The 20,345-nt window shown below is 36.0% G+C and overlaps 1 long non-coding RNA gene across 1 annotated transcript; it reads left to right on the top strand.

The window, feature by feature from the left end:
* The first annotated feature begins 936 nt into the window (after positions 1–936).
* On the top strand, positions 937–19,939 carry LOC110350787 (uncharacterized). The gene is made up of 3 exons (XR_002397649.2): positions 937–1,446; positions 16,810–16,929; positions 17,746–19,939. It is a non-coding gene; the product is annotated as an uncharacterized LOC110350787 (long non-coding RNA).
* The last annotated feature ends 406 nt before the right edge of the window (positions 19,940–20,345 follow it).

The raw sequence follows: 20,345 nt of genomic DNA, 5'->3' as shown, positions 1-20,345 counted from the left end.
TCCTTGCTGTAACTGTTCTTGCCACTTTAATTAAAAACCTTTATTTCTGTTTGCTTACTTATTATATCTCACATTTATATCTGAGTTAATTTTTAACATTTTCATTATGCCACTGTGAAGATATGACCTCTCAGTTTCCCTTTGTGCTTCATAGGCGCTGACATGGCACGCTGTGGGTAACAGACTGTGTTTCCTTGCAGAACACTATCCAAGTATTAAAAAGGAAAATAACAACCAAAGCATCAACTAATTTGGTGGAGTAGAACACAGAATTTTAGCACCCTAACTTAGAATGTTTTTTTGAGTTAAAAATTCATGTCTGTTAATGTTTTCTTTTTTCTTTTTTGTTTTTTGGTACCGGGAATCGAACTCAGGTCCTTGAGCTTATGCAGCAGGCGGCAAAACCACTGAGCTAAATCCCAGGCCCCTGTTAGTGTTTTCTAATCACCTGCTTTGTCTATGCTAGATATGATGAGTACATTCAAAAAAATTAGACATAGTCCCTGCTCTTAAGGAGCTTATAATGTGATTACAGAAATGAATGTATGAACCACTGCTATGGAGTAAAATTAAAATTATGAAGATTATAAGAGGAAAATTTGCTAATTAAGCAGAAAGGAAATGAAATGTAGCTCACATTTAAAGAGTGAAAGGCTTGCAGACATTCAGGCTGTGAAATCTTTCTTATTTTGCAAAAAAGCCATGGGTTTCTTAAAGTACGCTCAGAAACAGGGACCAGTCCAGTGTGCCTGCAGTCTAAATGTGAGAGGAGGAAAGCAAGTCGGAAGCAGATTGTTCAGAGGCCTGGATGCCAAGCTAGGGACTGACCATTATTTGTAGACTACAGGGAGCCACTGGTGCATTAAAGTAGCAGAGTGTGACATGAATGGGTCTGGATTTTAGTAAGATAAAGCTTGTGACAGTATGAACGATGGATTTAAGGGGTGAGAAACTATAAACAAGGAGACCAGTCAGATACAATAATGCACATAAGAATGGGAAATTAATAAAAACTGTGGCAGCAGATATAATAGAAGGGCACACATTCAAAAGATAATCTAGAGTTAGATGAACATAGCAATAGTAGTTAAATTCATATGGTTTATTTTTTGTCTGTGTCCTTCACTGTATTAAGGACTCCATGCACATTACCAATAAATCTTCATAGCAGCCCTATGACATGCACTCTACTTACTGTGCCTGTTTTACAGATGGGGGAAGTGAAGATTAGGGAAGTTAAACGGCTGGCTGAAGATCACATAGCTAGTAATTATGGAGCTGGGACTGAACCCAGGCCTAACTCATTTGAGAGCATAACAAATACCTAAGATAAACAGCTTCTAACTTGCCCAGATGACCATGGGAAATGAGGAAAAATTGGAAACTAAGGATAACTATGTTGTTCCTGGTCTGAGTGACGTGGGGAATGAAGATCTGATTATCAAGGTAAGGACTATATGAAAAAAAGCAAGTTTTCTTTTTTTTTTTTTTTAAAAAAAGAAAGAATGAATGAGAAAAATGAAGGTAGGATGGAAAGAAAAAAAGAGGGAGGGAAGATGGGAAGGAAAGAGAGATAAAGATTTTTATGGACATACAGTATTTAATTTGAATATTGAAAATATACACATGTTTAGTAAGAAGCTGGAAGTTTAGTTTCAGGCTAGCAGTGTCCCACATAGTTACTCTCATGGGGAGTGTGGAAACCACAACAGAGGAAGAATACATTGTGATGATAGACAGTGGATGGTGAGAAGACAGAGCTAGGGGCAGAGAGCCAGGGAATTGCTTTATTCAAGGAATGCATGCTGATGATGTATCTGAAAAGGCGGAAGGGAAGGGGCATTTACAGATATGGCTGAAGAACCTGGAGACAATGCAGGGTTAAGGAAGCCAACTGAGAAAAGGCTTTTTAAAAAGAAATATTGGTGGGGGGGAATACCATTTTAAAAATCAGTTTCAGATATCAAAGAGAAATCATGTTGGAAGAGACCTGAGAAATGTTTATTTGATTTGGCTTTCAGGAGACCATTGTTGACATTTTAAAAAGATGGCTCAGGCAAAGGAAGGCGTTTGAAATCAGATTGCTGTAATGAGCAGTATAAAGGGAAAATGAGCGAGCATAGATTTCTCTGACAAAACTGATTCTTTCTGGGCAAGCATGTTCATCTCTTCCCCAAATCTCATAGTGAAGATACTATAGTGTCACAAAGTCACAGCTATATTTTACAACAACAGTCTACATTCTCCTAGGAAACATATTTTAGTCCTTTAAGTCTCAGATGTAAGCGTAAAATAGCCTCTTAATTATACAGTGAAAAGAGAAAGCTTTCTTGTCACTCCTGATATTTTCTTCCTTATAGAAGGTATTCAATCAGTTTTAACCTACTTCTGATTTTTGCACCTTTGTTAACTCAAACTCAACCTAAGTAAGTCTTACCTAGTTTGTAAATTTGTGGGGAGAAAAGGGCATGTGCAGAGGGGCCTGCTTTCCATTTCTCTCTTTGGGAACGAGCCTCTGGGCAGAAACAGTGTGATCCTGTCTGCTTCTCTCCAGGAACAGTGTGTCCCCTCCTTGTAAGGGTCAATTTGGGGGCATAAATTTCAGGACATCAACATTAGGTGCTTTGGGTGGAAATATTGAGAAATAAGATAAAGTGAGAAAAGCTAGTGAGGAAAATGAAAAAAAAGATACATGAGAGTTTTAATTAGGCCTCAGTCATATGGCTTAGGCTTTAGTCATAAGTTTTGCAGAATACTACCATCTATTACCATCTACTTTTGCAGAATACTAAGATCTGTAATGGCTTATATGCAACCATCTAATAACTGCTGTGGCCGAAGCCAGGATCTTTAAGACTTAGGGCACATGGTATTTTAATCTGGGTATTTGAAGAAGATAATGGTGTGCTTCTTATGAGAACACAGCTTTGTAGGGAGAGAAATCTAGAAGAACCTTAATGAAGATGCGGGGGGCAGTGAATACCTGCAGCCCTCACAGCCAAGTCAGAAATTGTTGCCTCTTGACCTAGAAATTTGCTTGCATGAAAAACCAGGACAGTGAAAACCACCCCAGAAGAGAGTGGCTGCTGTGAGTGGTCTTCATGCTCAAGGGCAGCAGAAACAAACACTAAGTTTTAGTGAGAAATGGATTTTTTTCTGTAAGTCTGTAGACCTTGGTACAGTTGCTTTTAAACTAGAAGGCGGCTGAGTTTCATGTGTGCTGTGAGTACTTCTGACAGTCTATCTTTAATTGTCAGCACCTGGTTTGGAAAGGCAGCAATAGATCAATAATCACCTGCCTCAAATTATTCTCCCGAAGATGGTAAATGAGTTTTACTAAACGTTTCACTGAAGATTCGCCTCTATTAAACTTACATTAACAAATCAGAGATTCTACTTAATTTGTGCTAAGCAGTGGCATCATGTTGATAATAAAAAAATAAATTAAGAATCTTTTTTTCCTTTGCCTTTTTTGAAAGCCAGTCTTTGAGATGGTATCCAATGTTCCTTGCCTCTTGGAATTTGAAACCATTTGTAATACCCTCCATTGCAGGCTTTAGTGGACTAAATGACTCAGTCATAACATGAATAAGGCAGAAGAAACATATATGACTCAGAAAGTGTGCCATGAGTGACAGTATATGTCACTCTTGCCTTTTCTCCCTCAGATCACTGCTCTGAAGGAAGGCAGCTGCCATGTCATGAGGACTGTCATGTAGAGGTGTTGACAAATTGAAGTTTTCAGCTGACAGCAAAACTACAGTAGGCTGCCTACTCTATGAGCATGTTTGGAAATAAATCTTTCAAGGCTTCCTCTGACTACGGTCCTGACCCACAGCTGGACTGCAATTGCATGGGAGACCCTGAGCCAGTACCAAGCAGAAAAAGTGCTCTCAGATTCCTAAAACACAGAAACTGTGAGACAATATGTTGATTGTTTTAAAGTATAAAGTTTCAGGTTGATTTGTCATGCAGCCATAGATAACACTTCTTCTTTCACTTAGAAATAACTGAGTCTTTACTATAGTTTCAGATAGTACTAAAAAATGGATTGAGGAATATTTACTTGCGAAAATTGGGAAGATTTCCTTTTTCGTTTGTTTTTTAGAATTGGTATATGTTTGGAAAGTACAATTATAATCCTGTGTGTCCTATTAACTCTGGATTCCAAAGGAAAATTTAACAGATTCCCTGTGTTTAAATAATAAGATGAATGAAGTTCAATACACAACACCTAGTCTCATGTATTCGGATATTGAGAAAACTTCTGATACAGTATAAAAAATAAAAGGAGGGAATTGCTTTTACTTCTAACTTTTAAATCATTACTGTCAAAATACTAAATTTTAAACATCAATTCTCTTAAAGTTCAACGAGTTTAGCTTTTAATTTCTCCCTATGAATTTGAAAGCATGAAAGGGCTTCTATCAAAGTTTTAGCATCCACTATTACATCATTTGTATATTGTATTATATCTCCTAATAATATCATTAAATCTTTTTGCAGAACTAGTGACACGTTACATTAGAAGCAAGGTTGGACAATTTGGAAACAGGAAGAAAACCAAGTATATCTTCAACCTTAAATAGAGCAGCCCTGTGGTAAATTAAATTATTTGACTAGAAGACTCACTTCAGAGCCTTCTCAAGACAAAATATATCTTTCCCGTTAGGGTTTCAAGATAATAATAAAGGAGAAGTAATTCCTCTTTGAGACAGGGGTAAGGAATCACCCTGTCAATTGATGGCCAACCTCTTCTAGACTGCTGATCTCCAACAGGAGACCTGTTCACACATGCAGCAGCTAAGCCCAGGGAGGCAGAAGAGAATGTTGGAGGGGAATGCTGGAATTTTCCACCTGTGAAGACAGTGTTATTACTATGAAACCTACCCTTTCTCTGCCCCTTTTCTCTGTTGTGTGGGAATTCAATGACTTATCTGATGAACAATTTTCAAAGGAAAGAACTAGGTACCATTTTTCCTCTTGAGAGTGCTTAGCTCAAGGGTGAACTTTCACTACTGCCCCAGTGGCCGGTCCCCCCCATAGTGCCTTGACTGCAAAAGTAGCTCTGAACAATTTGTTGGTCCATTACTGAGTTCATTTGGCCATTACAACTTAGCTTTTATCAGTTAAAAAAAAATGTAATATTTTTATTTTCCAAATACTTTACTCATGATCTTATTTCTCAGTTTGTTTAAAACCTAAAAAAGAAAGGTGTTATATCTCCTCAGGCAAACCACACTTCTATCAAAATTCAAGTAACTAAAAAGCTTTACTTTGAACTCTACAAGGGTAGTGCTTGTAGATTTCCTTTTAAATTGTATGCTGTTATCACTATTATTTAATAAATTATTCAAATGTTAATAGAATGTCCCTTCAAATATATATTTTTATTATTCATGTAGCAACAAATATCATGGAAAAGATATAATTAAGGACAGTATCTAGCTTGTGCCTAAAATTGAGTTTTGGAGACAGGCAGATATGGCTACTAACCCCAAGTCTGGCAAATCATTTAACCTCATGGGAGACTCTTTCTACATATGTTTCTTTATCTTTATTTATATAATGAGAAGTAGCAACTACTTTGGAGGTTTAATGTGTGGGTAAATGGAATAATGTATTCAAAGTCCAGCACGAGTCTAATATCACTGGACCCCTAATTAATGGGAGTTGTTATTCTTAGCTCATAAAGTTTATTTTGATTTTTTGTATAATGATTTATTATGTGCAAAACATCACACCATTTTTTACCCAGAGGATTTTTACATTATAAATTTCCTGAAGCTCTAATTTTCCTAAGGTAATTTTCTCTCATGAACAACTTTTTGTATTTAGCTTACAGTTAGTGAGTATCTCACTTTAGGCAAGTGTCAGGTCATCTTCTTTCTTTCTATTTTCAATTCAAAATATTCCATGTTAAGCTAATTCAAACATTTGTCAGCTTTCACCACCACTTAATTTGTATGGATTTTGGATCTGGGAGAAAAATGAAGTCACGAAATAAATGTCCCTTTGGATACTGCTATAGAAAATCTTTTAATACTTTAAATATTAGATTTGCTTGTAGAATGTCCATAGTACAGTTTAATAAATTCTGATTTTGTTGCCTAAGAAAAAAATTCCCATATCAGTCCTTAAGGAGTTTTTTTTTTTTTTTTTTTTTTTTGATATTCTTTTCTGGTTAAATTATTCCATTAATTGAACTATCCACCATTGAGAGATCTGGTTTTGAAAATGAAACTTTAATTACTTCTAATGCTTAAAATTCACCTATCTCCTTCCCAGCATTTAAGTCTACTTCTGCCAAGCTGGAAGACAATTCCTTACTCTGTATCTTATGCCCATGGGATTCCTGTTCATTCAAATTTCCAAACTAACCCACAGATGCTCTGTAAGAAACTTTGCTTAGATTTCTGTGTGTGTACTTTCTGAGATTATAGACAGTTTCTAGCTTCCAGGAGACTCTCCCTGCCCAGATCCCCATCTCCCTTTGGTCCAGGCCCCCAATATTCAGAACACACAGACCCCAGGTGAGTCCCTTTTATGCAGTTCCCCAGGACCGCACCTTAGTGTGGTCAAAGAACTCTTTGTAGAAACCATCAAAGCTATTAATGAAAGAAGATTGTGTTTCTACCAATGTTCTTTCAGATAATACCATCCAAAATGAAAATAAATAATATTCAAAGAGACTTCTTTTAATGCAGTAGCATATTTGTGTTCTTGTTTTTTTACTTTAAAAGTCATTGTTACATAGAATATAACAAATTCATAACTTCAGGACATGAACACTCTCCCTTTAAAGAAGGCCAACCAAACCATAGATTCCCTCATTAAATATCAAGCAGAATTCATAAAAGTAACAAAACCCGAGTGCTATAATCTTAATCCATTTCTTCAACTATTTTATTCACTATAATGTAGGACAGATTTATATTTCCATAGCAAAATAAACAGCATCTTTTCACACAGAAAGAACTACTTATTGCCAGACATTAAGTTACTCATCAAAAAAAATCTAGTAACAATGAACGCTGGCAAGAATGTGGGGGAAAAGGAACTCTTCTACATTGTTGGTGGAGGGCCGGAGATTTAGCTCAGTGGTTCCAGTGTCTGCCTCGCAAGAGCAAGGTCCTGAGTTCAATCCCTGGTACCAGAAAAACAAAAAACAAAAAACAAACATTGTTGATGGAAATGTAAACTAGTATGACAACTATGGAAATCAATATGGGGATTCCTCAAAAAAATAAAAAATACAAGTTCCACTTGACCCAGCTATTTCCCTACTAGGTATCTTCCCCAAAGAGTTAAAATCATGTATACTCATGTTTGTAGGAGCACAAATTTATAATGGCTAGATCTTGGAAACAGCATATATGTCATTAATAGATAAATGCATAAGGAAAATGTGGCTTTTATATACAATGGAGTACTATACTGCCATAAAGATATATATATACAGATATATACATATATCTGTATATATATATGTATATATATATACACAAGTTAATAAAGAGCAAAATGGAAGAGATTTGAAATGGAAGTAGGGAGAAGTTCAAATATTTCCCCAAATTATCTATTCTGTTGTTTCAAAGCATTTCAATATATATGCTAATTTGTTTCATTTATATTACTAGTTTATCTTAGATAATTGAAAATAAAAGTTTGTGTTACTGTTTCTGCTTTTTGTAAGAATATTTTTGGTCTATGTCTTGTACTCTGAGTAACTACTTTGAAGATAATGATACACAGTGTATTAACAATTATTATTCTCTTTTTATTTTGTTATAAATTTTTTCATAAAATAAAAAATAAAACAAAGTTACTCATTTATAAGAACTGTCTTTGCAAGAGCAAGGATATGTCTAATGTTTAGAGGAACATTTTTTTAAATAGCTAAGAATACTGGCACTTTCGTTTAAATTTCATTTAATAGCCAGAATCCCATGTTTATTGTAGCATCATTCACAATAACCAAGTAATGGAAACAACCTAAATGTCCATCAACTAATGAATGAAAACATCATATATACATGCAATAGAATATTACTTAAAGAAAATGTGATACACTGGAATACTATTTACCCATAAAAGGATAAAGCTTTGTCACTTGCAGCTATATAGTTGGAACTGGAGATCATTATGCTAAGGAAAATAAGCAGCCACAGAAAATCAAGTACTACATCTTATTCATATTTGAAATTTTAAAAGTTGATCTAGAAATTGAGAGTAGAATGGTGTTTATTAGGGGCTTGGGATAGCAGAGGTGAGGAAAGAATGGAGAAAAGCTGATCAATGGGTACTAAGTTATAGTTAGACAGGAGAATATCATGCTCTAGAATGTTCTTAACATAGTAGGTTGACTCTAAGTAGTGACTATGGACTGTGTATCTCAGAAGGCTTAAAGAAAAGATTTTGAATGTTTTCACTATGGAGAAGTGACAAATGTTTGAAGGTATAGACATGTTTAATCAAATTATGCATAGTTAGTGTCCTAAGAGTAGAAATATAGGAATAAGCAAAGCAAACACCGTTACTGACCTCACAGAGGTTAGTGGGCTTCTATTTTGTATCTAGTTTTATCCAAAATGATTGCAAGTTTGATAATTACCTTTAATTAAGATAAATTATGTGAGGAGGTATATAATCTGATTTTCTTCTGCAAAAAAAAGGTGTATCCCTGGACCTCATAGTCTCCTTTGTGTCTTGGAATATTTACAATGCACACCCCTAGGCAGGAAGTGTAAGCTGATAGATGTGAGCCGCTGTCTGGAATTTGTTTTTAATGAAAGGAGCAGGCACCAGTGACACCATTTCTTTAACACATCACTAACTGGATCAAAGAAGTGAAACCTGGGGTTGCCGCAAACATCCTGTAATAGTGAAGGAAGGCGACACAATTCCCAGGACAGCTGGTCCTGTCTTCCCTTGAGTGCTAAGTCATTGCCGATGATTGTCCAATGTTGACTTCTAGCTGTGTTATAAAACCAAATTTAAATGTGTATGCGGTTGCTGCTTGAATTGCAACCCCATTTCACAGGCAGGCATTTTTGTTCTCTTCTATAACAAACAAGGTGGCTCAGAGAATCTATTGTGCCCAAGGTCATGGATTTGTTGTGTGGCATAGTAGCAAAGTTTAATAATAAATGCAAAGTTTGGCTTTTATACAAACTTCTATTTGAGTGTTCTAGATGATGATTTTTGCACCTTGAACAGTACCTATACACTTCTGCTAGCTCTAACATTTTGTAGGGAATGGGAGTCAGAGTCACTTATGACCTAACTTTTGAATTTTTCAACTGTGATATTATGTTTTATTTCTAATAATTTTACAAGCAATGTGGTTAAGAAGAGAATGTCAGAAATGAAGTGGTTAAAACACAGAGAAAGCGACCCACTAATGGAAAATCATTATGCTTGCTCTGGAACATTCCCTTCTCTTAAACCAATGTCTGAAAACAAAAGGTGGACATAACTTCCATAGATAAGGTCCTATTGTACAAAATGTTGTGTACTAATTTATCTACAGCCAAAATGTTGATTTTCCCTCTTGAAAATGCTTTCCCATTCCAATCCTTTGAAAAACAATTAACCTGTCAAGTTTAAGGCTTTACATTCATAATTCGGACTGTATCCTGCCATTGATATTTATTTTAATCTCCAATTGATTTCTGTGGGAATTCTTCATGTAGACTGAAGGCAGGATATAGCCTTAAAAGAATTTCTGCAAAGAAGTTTCCCACTTTCTTCTCTTTGTGTTTGATTTTTATTAAGTTTAGGTCATGACGCTGTATATCTAAAAATAGCCATACAGGCTAAAGCTATGATAAAGTCTTCTATTTTTGCATTCAGACTGAAAGGTCAATGAGAATACTAAAGTCTCACAGAGGAGAACCACACTACACTAGAAGTAAATTTTAATCCTATGCTTTTAGTCCCCTTTCAAAAAAAGAGAAAATAAACAAGGAAAAACATTTGTATTACTAAAAATGTCATTTTTACTTTATATATTCCCAAATGCCTATATACCCATGAGATTCATTTTAAAGATAGCCTGTGGAACCATTACTAAAACACAAGGTAGAATATAGTACAGTCATTTAAAGTTAAACTAATGATCGCTGTGGAACTGTGACGTTCGGACATTCTTTGGAATGGTATTAAGTTTCTCAAAAGGCAAAGTACTAAATTATACATACAAAAAGTTTTCTTCTGGGGAAAAAATGTTTCTCTCCATCATTAGAACTTTCATATCAAACTCATCACTATATTTAAATACCTGAATTACCAGAGGAACATTGTATGCCAGAGTGGAACTCAGTTTCTAAAATCCTCCTCAATGAGGATTCGACTAGAGGTAGTGACCTTGGCCCAAAAGCTATCAGCTAACTTTTGAGTGAAGGTTACCCTCTTTCCACAATGATTTCAGCTCAGCTGAAGAAGGCTGGGGTCCAAGGACTTCATTTCTGCCTAGCTGAGAACTCTTTAACAGGGACACATTGCCCTGGAGCTCTCCACTGAGCTCCACTGATTTTGTTAGATTTGTATCATGATCTGACTGCTCCTCTTACAATATCCTGCTTCCTTCCGTTTCCTCTCACAGAATACTTCAATTTCAGTCCTATCCCCAGCCAAAGGTCTGATTCCCAGAGAAACTGACTGACACCAAGAATAGTCCGAAACACCACACAGTAAAGATGAAGTTTCAGGATTAGATCACTGCTCCTTCATCTGGTAATAAGGACACTGTCCCTGTGGTATATGTATAATACGAGGGGGCAGCCCAATTGCTGAACACTCTTTAGTGGTGACATGGGAGACTATGGGAGGAGATGCCCCACCTGGTGAGTCTAAAAGTACTGGAAATGGTCCATAGAAATGTAATTGAAGTCACTTGCTGTCATTAAGTGATACTAATGTCCTTGGTAATGAAAAGCTGGTGATATTTAACAGTAATTGAAACTCACAGTCCACTTTGAAAGCCTTTTTATTCTCTCTTTGGAGACCAGAAAATGTTCTGGGTAAAATTAAGGATTTACAATTGTATGAAATGATCTCTAAGGACTATTGAGGCTCAAATAAAGCAGGTCTGTTAACAAACTCAGGTCCCTAGTTTGGAAAACCTGAGACTTTTACACAAAATAAGGATATGTGAGTAGATGCTTCTTAATATTTTGATTTCCCTGGACTTTTTAAAAAAGTAAACTTATTTTTAAGATCCATTTTAAATTCACAGTATGAGTGAGCCCACCTCCAACATACTCAGCCTCCTCCACTACCATGACTCCTCTACAATGCAAGAGTATTGGGAGTCTGGGTAATAAATGAAGTCCTCAACAAATTTAACTTACAGTGAGACTTGTGGGTTTGTGGTCCCACCCAACAGTCTTTTTCAAAATTCCCAAGTGTATAATTATGACTTGAAAACTTTGTAGTGCTATGTAGTTTGTCCCCACTAGGTCCATGTGTTGGAAGCTTGGGCTTTAGTATGCCAATGCTGGAAAGTGGGTCACCAATGTGAAGAATGTATTAGACTGGATGCAGTAGAAGCAAGAAAGAATCATCATTATTCCTAATGACCCACCAGGGGATTTTGTGTTTCCTGTCCCTGCACCCTGGCCTCTTTGTGGTACAGGTGCTATTACCCAAAGGAGAACAATGACCCCAACAGCCAGCATCTTATAATCTGCTGGTTACTGCTGTAAGTGCTCTATATGTGTTCACCCATTTAATCCCCTCAGGTCATTGTGAGGTGGTCACTATCAGTAACTTTTGGTTAATGTGGAAACCAAAACACAGAAATATGTTCACATATTTATTAAATGAAAACCTCAACCACTATGACTACCAAAATGTACAACATAACAAATCAGATGATGTTCATTTGACATTAGACAACTGCTATCTTATGGTCTCGAGATATTTCAGTCAGTCACTCAGTTTGCCAGAGCTAACCTGAAAGTCAGCAGCTATTTATTTATGGAAGAAGATTGATTTCCCTTTAAAATGTTCATGCCCCCATGCAGCTCTCTCAGCACAGAATCAATTCAGTATCCACAGATACACTGAGCCCTGAGGGCCCATGGTAAGAGTTGTTTCCATTTCAGTCTATACCAGCTGGACACTGTTCATTTCATTTGGGTCAAACTGGAAATGTTTAGGGCAGTGGATCAGTGCCGCTCACAGATATGGCATTTCTATGGCATATGGCATTCTTTCAGAATCAAAGTCATTTATTTATTTATATATTTATGTATTTACTTATTTATTTTCTTCTACATTTTGGAGGGGAAATACTTTAGCGATGCTTGTAAACCTCATGGGAGTGGCAGGGCCTTACACTATAGGGACATTTATTTTCCAGGCTGTGGTACTCTTCTCCCTTATCAAGGTAATAGACAGTTGCTATGTTGCATGGTGTGATTAGCATGGTGGCCATGACAATTTTCTGAACATTCCCTAGGGAGTTACTTGTCCTGTAAGAATGGCCTGGGACATAACTGAAGAGTTAACACAACCCTGTGGCAAGACAGTGCAGATAGACTGCTGTCTCTACCATATGAACATCTGCTATTTCCAACTTTGAGGGTAGATAAAACATATTTGTCTACTCAATAGATGTTTATAAGAGTCTATATTGATTTGCACTAAGAAGAGACTACATCTTATACAAAATTATAACATTGAATTCTGGCTCAATTAAACTTCTGAAAAATCTATTTTCATTCTCCATGATCAATTTATGTTTTTCAATAGCACAAAAGGATAACTAACTGTGAAATTGATGGGAGTTAAGCCTTTAATGTTGTTACAAATTTTTACTATTTTGCTAGGTGTCTGGTCTTAGTTTTTTTGTTTGTTTTTTGGGTTGTTTTTTTTTTTTGGTACTGGGGATTGAACTTGGCACCTTGCACTTTCGAGGCAGGCTCCAGAACCACTGAGCTAAATCCCTCGCCCAGGTCTTAGTTTTCAAAGCATCCACTTAGCATTCCTAACAATGATAATAATACCAGAAATGTGCATGTCTCTCTCTGTTGATGGAAAAATGTGTATTTGACTCTTGTTACTTGCAGTACTTATGGTCTATAAAGTTGTCCCAATCCTGGATCAATAAACACCAAACTATTGGTCCTATAGGAAATGTGTGCATATATGTACATCTATCGTGTAGATTATAATCTTAAATCTAAGAACAAAAAAATCCTTGTAGATTGTATTTTTGTTATTTACAAGACCAAAACAAGCTTTCAAAGTGCTTTGTGACTTGTCCAAGGCTACCTACCTACAGGTCGCAAAGTGGATTCATCCACATCCTACCTGTGGTAGGGTTGGAGCTCCTTGTACTACACTATACCATTCTCTGCCATCTCCATCCTCTGGCAACTCTTTTGATAGCTGTAATATTACTATACATATATTTTTTGTTTTGTCCATGGTTTCTGGCTTATAACTCCCTTCCAAGACAGGTCATACAAACTGAAATTTCTTTTCTCCAACGTCAGTCGTAGAAATCCTAATCTTCTCTGTTTTTCTGTCTTGAAATTGGCTCCAAAGAAATTATCTGACCTACCCTTGCCTTCCAGATAGCTCCAGCAATGTGGAGTTTCCTGGAAGGTGGCATACTGCAAAGGCATAGAATCTCCACACCCTTCCCTTATACCTCACCCTTTGAATCTCTTCATCTCTGTCCCTTGTAATATCCTTTATAAAATAACAGTAAATGTAAGTATTTTCATGAGTTCTGTGAGCTGCTTAAGCAGGTTAATCAAATCCAAGGAGAGGGTTAAGGCAATCTTGATATATAGTATGTATTCAGAAGCACAAGTAAAATAACCTGCAGCTTGTGACTGGCACTAGAGGGAGGGAGACAGTCTTAAAGACTGAGCAGCCTTCAGCCTTTGGGGCCATATGCTATACCCCAGGTAGATATTGTCAGAACTGATATGGATTATAGAATAGTAGGCTGATGTTCAGTGCAGTATTAATTGCTTGTTTGTTGTGCGGGAAACTCCTCCCCTGATACATACACAGGCACACACCTATATATCTGGTATCAGAAGTGATCTGTGTTGTGAATGGATGGTAGGAAAACTGAGTTTGAGTTTGGGGTTTGTTTTCTTAGAGCTAAAATTACAAGGCAAAGCATCTCTATGTTGGCTAGGAATGTGTGCGGTAGATGACTCCAACATTTGCTGCTCTACAAGTCCATGAATGACTGTGAAAATGCCAAAGTATGGATTTTCAAGTTATAAGTAAATTCTAGCAAGTAGGACAATTTGTTGATATTATATCAACAACTGTATTTTAATTTTACATTCAGTAACTTGAGAAATAACCATGTGCTAGGTTGTGGCCTTTCAAGATCCTGTGATTATTTGACTATTGCTAACCCCACTCTTGGTAGATTTGTAGTCATAAGTATTCTGTTCCTTAAGATTAGTTAAGATCATGTATTATATGATACCACAAACAAACAAAGGTAAAGAAAATAAGAACATATATGCTAGGTCTTCTAAAAAACCACTTATTGGAGAAACTCACAGGGATGAGAACAATAGCAACTGCCTGCTCTTTGATTTCTTCATCACCACAGACGGATTTTGTAGGACTCAACATAGGACCCTCAGGAGTTAGCCCAGCCTTTGGGCTTTAGGACTTTCAGACTGTATGATTAGAAAAGTACCAGTCTGTTCTCTGACATGATCAAAGACTAGGGGCTCAGGTCTTATGATTATCAGTATAACAAAGCAGACCACTGGCCTCCAAATCCCTACCCCGGTGTTATCAAGGTCAGAAGTATAGAGCCTATAGCCTGAGTCCACTACCTTTGTACCCTGCCAGCTTTGACTTCTGTAAAGATGTGAAAATAGCCATTTCCACAGAGATTTGCAGTTGGTTAGCCTGCATGGAATCAGTTGTGGATCCTTAAAATTACCTTTTTAGCCAAAAAGTCCTGGGTATCTCTCTTTCCAAGGTTATTTAAAAAGTAATCACAGAGCCTTTAAAGAATGCTAATCAGAAGACTGAGAGAACATGATAGGTTGCTGTTGTAATTTTTGTCTTATGCTTGGACTTCCTTTCTTTAGAAAGGTTCTGGGAATTGAATGAGAAGGTGCCAGTATTATTGTGTCCAAGGCAGCTTTTTATTCACCTGACCTGTCATTTCCCAGATGTACAAATCAAGTAGGACATTAATGACCTCACCACCTGATTTCACCCTAAGAATCCTTGGTTATCTAACCACCACCGATGGTCTTGTAGGCCAGTCTACTCTGATTACCACATGGTGGCTGACATCAATTGTACTAATCACATCCATCTTCTTTTCGGTGATTGACTGTGGCCACTTGGATTCTGTAAGACCGGGCACTTCTTTTGTCCATTGAAATCAGGGAGTTTTTGCAACTGCAGCTTCTTCCTCCAGCAGCTCTAGCCACATTCAACCATGACATGATGGCACTGCTCTCAGCAGTAAGGTTACCAAAAAGTGATGAATGTGATCTTTGCAGCTTTCTCTGGTCAAAGTGTGGTGGGACTAAAGACAGCCACACATGTTACTTACTCCAATATGATTTATCTCCCAATATCTTTGAGTCTCTTCCCTGATATCATTCCAAAAAATTTCTGCCATCTCAGTTTGAATTAAAGAGCCACATGAGAATCTTTTAGCAACTCAACCATACAATTATCATTATTTCTTGCTGTTAAAGTAAAGTTGACTTCAGAGTTCTGGCACTTGTGTAGATAAATTCAGTTCAATCTAAAACTATGTTTTTCCTTCTTTGCTCTAGCAAACCCAGGTAAATTCCCCAGATTTTTGCTGATGTGGATTAGAGAATTGTGCCCGTTCTTTTTTTGTGTAAGTCATATCCTTTAAGTCTTGAGTTTGTAATTTCTCTTCTCCCACCCTAGTCATAGAGCGTGACAAGATCTAATTTAGTTTTAGATATGAATAGAATAAAATGTGATGGAGTTAACTGCTTCCCATTGAAAAGAAATACCTTCCAACCCTCTGAATCTTTAATAAGGTGCAAGAGCCTCTTAGTGGAAAGGGCTTCCTTCAGCTAACAAAAGTTCTTTAGGATTAGTAGTACCTAGGTTACTTTTACTTCTAGATAACTCCATTTCAATTCTAGCTGAAAGTTGCATTATTACCAACCATTGCCCCAACATGTCTGTAAGATCTTTGCTAAATTCCTAAAGTCAACTGATATGGAAATCTATGACCTGCAGAAATATATGGTATATTTGCTTTTCAGCTATTTCAGTTATGCAACCAAAAAGATGAGAGAATCTCTTAGAAGTCATAGGAAGTTCCTGGGATTCATTGCTTTTTTCCCTTAATCTACTTAACATCCATAGAATATGTATCCATACAATGACTTTTAAACTGTTCCTTGACAATGGCAATTCAGTCTCTCAAAATTTACCTTTAATGAATACCTTAAAAGATTTGATTTAGCTGCTTACCACTGCAGGCCCTGGACAGAATAGCAACAGTCCCATATCTTGATATTATCTGGTTGCTACTTTATTTCAACTTTAGATGACCAAATAACCTATACCATATGACTTCCAGTTTCCTGAGTTTTTTTTTTTTTTTTACTGCAACTATTTCTAATATCAGCTTACAGTCCATTATAGCATGTATCTTGAAGAAACAGGGGCTTCTATAATCCTGGATCATATAATTTCACACAAAAGGCAATCTGTAGGTAGTACAGGCTTCAAAATCATTTAATCCTACAAAGCAGGTGTGCCAGCCAAATTACAGATTATTTCTGTTTCTCCTTTCTGCTTTAACAGGTCCTGGGTTTATCCTAAGGCTGTTTCACACCAAAGCTCTACAGGAAGGACACCAAGTAGCAAAAAAATGCATGTCAAATGGGAGAAACAAAGTAGTTTTCCTTGGCTCTGTGTTATGAGGTAAGAAGGGCTTCAACAGGAGCCTCTAACAGAATTTCCTTGTGTCTCTTTGCCATGTGAATGTGTTAAATGCTTTAGTTTGCATTTACAACTATGGATTCTGCTTTAAAATTATCTGTTGTATTTGAACCCACACTGCAGTAGGAATTTCTGCTTTTTCCTCTGGATTCTTTATTTTGTTACTACCATGCCTGTAGGTTATGCCAAGCTGCATAAAGAGAGGCACTTGGCTTTATAATTTTTTTCACTGTGGTATTCATAGTGTCCCTTGGTATTTAGCAAATATAAGTGAATGTATGACGAAAACTACTACTTGAGAAACCTTCCTTGTAACATCTAAAAATGCCTAAGGATTGAGCACCCTAATGGATACCTGTTAATCTCTTGATTTTAAAATATAAAATATTCATTATATTATCAAAGATACTTTAGTATCTTTGATACTAATTAGATCAGACACTAATTAAATTATTAGATACTAATTAGATTAAATCAGTAAGTAAACCTACTTTTATTTGAGATATGCTTACTCGGCCTAGTCCATACAAATGAAGTCATTGTGGCTTTTATGTTTTCAGCAACTGAGAAGTTGATTACATACACAAGGTCTCTTAAAATGCGAGCTATAAAAGTCCCCAAATTCCCTGATTCTTGCCTTGTCCAGCCACACTTCCTCCTCAAAAGGCCCTGTATACACGCACACTTGTGGTAGTCTAGGAAATTTAGTACTTTCTCATTAGCTCTATTTTGTGCCAAAGTAGAACTCCAGTGAGTTTGGTTGAATCTTGAGGAAGTATTTTATTTCTCTCACACAAGCTGGATCTAAATACTCCAGAATCAAGGAAGCTATAATGCCTGCTCTTCTTCTAAAGCTCAAAGCCGAATTTCAGAACTCACCTAAGAATGAAACACAAAGCCTCTCATGCCCACATCAGACATGAAGAGAGATTGTGTCCTTCAAAGGTAAGTCACTGCCCTTAAGAAAAGTGGCTTCAATTAGTGCCCTGGAATGTAAACAATTCAAAATCTTGGAAAAAGATGAAAATAGAGAAAAGAACAAGATTTGCCAAAACCAGCAGAGCTCAGGTGACAAGAGCCAAACCTTCCACACTAAGGATTTCAGCTCAAAGACTTAAAATGATTAACAATTTTTTATAGTGTCTCTTTTCCATATCTTTGTGCACTCAGGACAAGAATGAACAGCTGATGGACAATTTAGGATTTCAACCACATGCATCTATGTTCTTTCTATTTGGTGTTAGACCTAATAGGAGACATAACCCTTCTCCATTAAAATGCATATATTTTCATATATTTGGAAATAGAGTGACATAGCCTAAGATAAAATTTAAATGACATGTAGTTTATATTCCTCCTTCTGAAAGAATACCCCTCAAAAAACTTTAGAACCCAATTTTTTAGAGCTCATCAGAAGAATAGAGTGCCTTAATGTCAAGGTTTTGTCAAAAAACATGCTGAGATTAAAGTTTAAAGGAAATTTGTTGATTTGGGAGATGATCTCAGGAAGAAATAGTAAGGCATGGACAAGTGGGACAGCAGAGGGGAAAGGTGCTAATATGCTATGTGTTATGAGAAGGTTGCAGCCTGGGCCTTCAGAAAGACTGGATAGAAATGCACAAAAGTACATAGAAGTGAAGATGCTGGATTATTTATTCACAACTCCTACCCACCATTCCCTGAAATCAGCTTCCAGGACATCCACCTCTCAGACCTAGGCATTCTAGTAAAAGCTCTTGGGCAAAGATTCTCAGAAGGCTCTGGAAGTAAAACTTCAGCCTGCTTCAGGAAGCTAAGTGCCCCCAGATATGAGAGGCAGCACCAGTAGCTCCTGTTGCAATTCATGAATTAACTTTTGGTAAAGATATCTTGGATTAACACTCTTTAGCAGGAGAATATCTTTCTAAAATCTAACTGCAATCCTTTTTGATATCTTTTATACATTTTTGATATCTTTATGACTATAAAATTATATTTACAATCTTCATTAATAGAAATAGTAACATTTCCTATATATAGTTGTGGCAGAACTGATATTGTAAAGTCTACCATCAATATTTATTGAAATATACATAATAATGACCATGCTTATCTTAAACCTTTTGTATAGTTTTTGGTAACATGCTACATTTCTATACCCTTTACTGAAAAGACAGTATTAGAAAATATTTATTCAAAGTTTATTATATCCTGGGCATGATTTTAAGTGTTTAGATTATTTAAATCACTGAAGCCTCATAGTAACCCTGTTTTCAGGTTAGGCACGATTATTATGCTTAGTTTGCAAATGAAGAAAACAGTTCACTTGCCCCTAATCATAGTAGCCAAACAGGCAGAATAGTCTCAGAACCCACAGTCTTAACCTCTTAAGCCAACAGAAGTATATTGCTACATATTCCAGTACCAGTGTCATTCATTCATTCATTCATTCATTCTGAGCCCTGGTTCTGTCATTTAGCCTTTCACTAAAGGTGGGCTACATCCTTTGGTATAATTGTAAAAAGTCAGCCCTGTACTGATTATATTTGTGCAGCATGGTGAGCAGCAATTACTTCCTGCTTGGTCATTTTGATTTACAGTCTGCTTATATTTTTCAGTGTTGTTAATATCCAGTCATTTTTAAGCTAACTTTGTTTTTTAAAAACATGTGACATTAGGTTTTTCTGTTCTATGATAATAAAGAAAATGCAAAAGTATTAAAGAGTTTTCTCTCACTGTATGAAGTGGTCATAGAATGCATACAGTTGATATCTCTGCCCACTTCATTTAGATGATAAAAGAGGTAGAAGATTTATCAAATTACTATATAGTCCTTATCGATAAATCTCCAGGATCATAAATGGTTTAGGAGATTTATGAGAAATAGTGTATTACAAATTAAAAAAAGGAAGATAGTTGGTATAAAAAGTAATAATGTGACATAAAAATTTTTGAACTATTGTTCATAAAAAAGATATAATCAACAACATACATTGAATTTCTCATCAGGAATCAGGCCCATTATATTTTAAAAATTTTATTAACTTTGCCTGATCTTATTATTTGCACTATGTTAAAACAAAGGTAAAATGTTTGAGAAATCAAGTTTAATTCAAAACATATTTGTCCCTGCCCAGCAATCTGTTTTTACATTTCAATAATAAAGTGTGTAAACATTTTGAGACATGCTAAATATTTTCAGATTTCAAAATAGTTTTTTGTACAGATGCTACTGAAACATTTTACAATAAAAATATTGTCAATATCATTTTGATTCCAAATGTGTATGATTTATTTTCACTTTTAAAACAAATATTGAAACTATCAATTCGTTTTTATTTGTCTTTTTAAAACAAAACAAAAATATTTTTAAAAGTTTCTGTGGTTATAGAAAAGAACATATGTATAATATTTTATCT

This window comes from Heterocephalus glaber, unplaced genomic scaffold, assembly GCF_053883595.1.
Source record: "Heterocephalus glaber isolate CG9 unplaced genomic scaffold, H.glaber_assembly_v1.0 deba00001461, whole genome shotgun sequence".
Classification (NCBI taxonomy): Eukaryota; Metazoa; Chordata; class Mammalia; order Rodentia; family Bathyergidae; genus Heterocephalus; species Heterocephalus glaber.
The sequence above is the reverse complement of the archived record's forward strand: the minus strand, read 5'-3'. Positions and strand labels throughout refer to the sequence as shown.